Source organism: Herpailurus yagouaroundi, unplaced genomic scaffold (assembly GCF_014898765.1).
Source record: "Herpailurus yagouaroundi ecotype Mexico unplaced genomic scaffold, PumYag 99921, whole genome shotgun sequence".
Classification (NCBI taxonomy): Eukaryota; Metazoa; Chordata; class Mammalia; order Carnivora; family Felidae; genus Herpailurus; species Herpailurus yagouaroundi.
The window spans coordinates 1-3,222 of NW_024421504.1; the positions used below are offsets into that span (position 1 = coordinate 1).

At 37.0% G+C, this 3,222-nt stretch overlaps 1 pseudogene; it reads left to right on the plus strand.

The window, feature by feature from the left end:
- The first annotated feature begins 2,005 nt into the window (after window positions 1-2,005).
- LOC121026438 (receptor of activated protein C kinase 1-like) lies at window positions 2,006-2,660 on the plus strand (annotated as a pseudogene).
- Window positions 2,661-3,222: the final 562 nt, after the last annotated feature.

Consider the following 3,222-nt stretch of genomic DNA (forward strand, 5'->3'; position numbering starts at 1 on the left):
CTTCATAAGCTTTCTATAGTTTTCAGCATACAGATCCTTTACATCTTTGGTTAGATTTATTCCTAGGTATTTTATGCTTCTTGGTGCAGTTGTGAATGGGATCAGTTTCTTTATTTGTCTTTCTGTTGCTTCATTGTTAGTGTATAAGAATGCAACTGATTTCTGTACATTGATTTTGTATCCTGCAACTTTGCTCAATTCATGGATCAGTTCTAGCAGACTTTTGGTGGAGTCTATCGGAGTTTCCATGTATAATATCATGTCATCTGCAAAAAGTGAAAGCTTGACTTCATCTTTGCCAATTTTGATGCCTTTGATTTCCTTTTGTTGTCTGATTGCTGATGCTAGAACTTCCAACACTATGTTAAACAATCATCACTGCATTTCTAAAGCTTAATAGGTAGTCAGTAAAAACTCGAATGAATGAAGGGTTGAATGCACTAAACACTTCAATATATTTGCACTAAACAATATATTTGCCTTTCAATATTCTTGTAGATTAACTTGGGTTAGAAATGGGCTTTTTTTTTTTAGCCTGCTTTTTTGCTGTTATATGTACTTAACAACAAAAACATAGGGGTGACTTGTAAATCCAAGAGCTTAGAGTATGGCATTTGGAATATGATCATCATATAACTAGATATGTGGTGCCATTCCATTGCTTTTATGAAGACTACATACATTTCTCTGATAAACAAGCAGAGTTGTAGTCTGTCAACTTTGCATCCTATCTATTTTAGGACTGCTGGTCTTTGCAGTCTGACCACAACTGTTTAAATGTCTGTCATTTCAGTCTTCATTGTCCCAAGTTGAGCCCAGAGCTACTCCTCATTCTTGGCTAAATTTCAGACTTAAAGATGGTTCCAGTGTCCACATCAATGGCCACATAGCCCACTTCAGCCTGTTGCTGCTTCCTAAGTAAAGCACCCTGGAGATTTACAGCTTGGATACTTGTCTTAAGGAAAGATTCAGACCTTGGAAAAGGAAGCAAGATACATCAAATGTCAGAAAAACATGAGATATTTTTGAAAGATATTGGTTCATAAATTTTAATTCCTCTTCTTTGTGACTGTAAAACTTCTCAAAAGAAATCTCTATATTTTGCCTTCTCTGACTTTTATCCTTATAGTTTTGTCTTTTACAGGGTATATCCATTTTTTGGTGGGGTACAAAATGATGGATTTGCATATTTGTTTTAATGCTCCATGAAACCAGAGTATTTACTGGTAATAGCATGCCCATGCAAGATTACATTCTTCTCTGTAAGTTACAGTGTCTAGAAGATAGGAAAGGATTATAAATAGTATACATTAATAATGCTAACTTTAAAAAGATTTAGAAATAAGAAACTTACATACTTGCAATCTTTCATTTTAGCCTCCTCTCTTAATACTTAGTTATTCTTTCTGAAATTTAGATTTTAATTTATATGATCTATACTAAAAGGTAACATGTAATATCTGTTATATAAGAAGAAAAAAAATAAGAAGATAATATTGAAGCCAGGACATCTTGCATAATAAGTGAAACATCAATACACATCCACACTTGGCCAAACATCCACACTTGGCCAGTGGAGTGATTTGGAATAATACTTTTGAGAATGGATTTTGCATAATATGAAGGAAGAGTTGTTCATAGATTTTTGACCCAATGATTCCACTTTCCATTGGGAAAAAATTAAAATACCAAACAATTAGATAATATAAATTATGAATATCATGTAAATTATACATCTATTAGAAGGAGTAGAATTATTAAATTATATTTTTATACTTATATTACATATACATTTATTAAATTATATTTATGAAGATCATATGTGGAGAAAAGCTTTTATTTTTCAATATAAGTAAAAAAGCAAAAAGACAATTGTATTACTGGGATTTCACATGTGGATAACACAAATACATTAGATGCAGTTCTCTCTTCCTCAGCAGGGTCCCATGCTGAGCCATCCCACTTCATCTTCATCATTGTGGAGACACCTGCACTTGCTGCCTCCATGACTGAGCAGATGACATTTCGTGGCATCCTCAAGGGCCACAATGGCTGGATGACCCAGATTGCCACCACTTCCCAGTTCCCAGACATGATACTATCTGCCTCTTGAGATAAGACCATTATCATGTGGAAGCTGACCAGGGATGAAACTAACTAGGGCATCCCACAGCATGTTCTTTAGGGTCATTCCCACTTTGTTAGTAATGTGGTCATACCCTCAGATGGGCAGTTTGCCCTCTCAGGCTCCTGGCATAGAACACTTTGGCTTTGGGACCTCACAGTGTGTACCACCACACACAGATTTGTAGGCCACACAAGGATGTGCTGAGTGGGGCCTTCTCTTCTGGCAACCCAGAAGTCTCTGGCTTCCGAGATAAAACCATCAAGCAGTGGAACACTCTGGGTGTATGCAAATACACTGTCCAGGATGAGAGCCATTTGCAGTGGGTGTCTTGCGTCTGCTTTACATCCAATAGAAGCAATCCCATCATTGTCTTCTGTGGCTGGGACAATCCGGTCAAGGTATGGAACCAAGCAAACCGCAAGCTGAAGACCAATCACACTGGCCACATGGGCTACCTGAACACTGTGATTGTCTCTCCAGATGGATCCCTCTGTGCTTCTTAGAAGCAAGGATGGCCAAGTCCATGGTGTAGGACCTCTATACTCTAGATGGTGGGGACATCATCAATGCCCTGTGCTTCAATCCTAACTAATATTGGCTCTATGTTGCCACAGGCCCCAGAATCAAGATCTGGGACTTAGAAGGCAAGGTAATTGTAGACGAACTGAAGCAGGAAGTTATCAATACTAGCAGCAAGACTGAGCCATCCCAGTGTACCTCTCCGGCCTGGTCTGTTGATGGACAGACTTTGTTTGCCTGTTACATGGACAACCTGGTGTGCATGTGGTAAGTGACCATCGGCACCCACTGGAAAGATATGGCGGAGCTTTAGAAAGAAAAAATTGGTTTTCTGACTTAAAAAAAAAAATACATTATATGCAAACTGGAAGGAAATACTTATTTTAGGAAGGTAGAATTAAATGTGGCCTTTTATTTTTATTTTATTTTATTTTTTTATTTTATTTTTCCCCTTGTAACAAAATGTAAAAAAAAATCTAAAAAGATCCTAGAAGGTCATATAATTTCTAGGAAATGACTACACAAACTACATTGAAATAAAATTGGCAAAAACCTTAACTAAAACCTGAAATGAA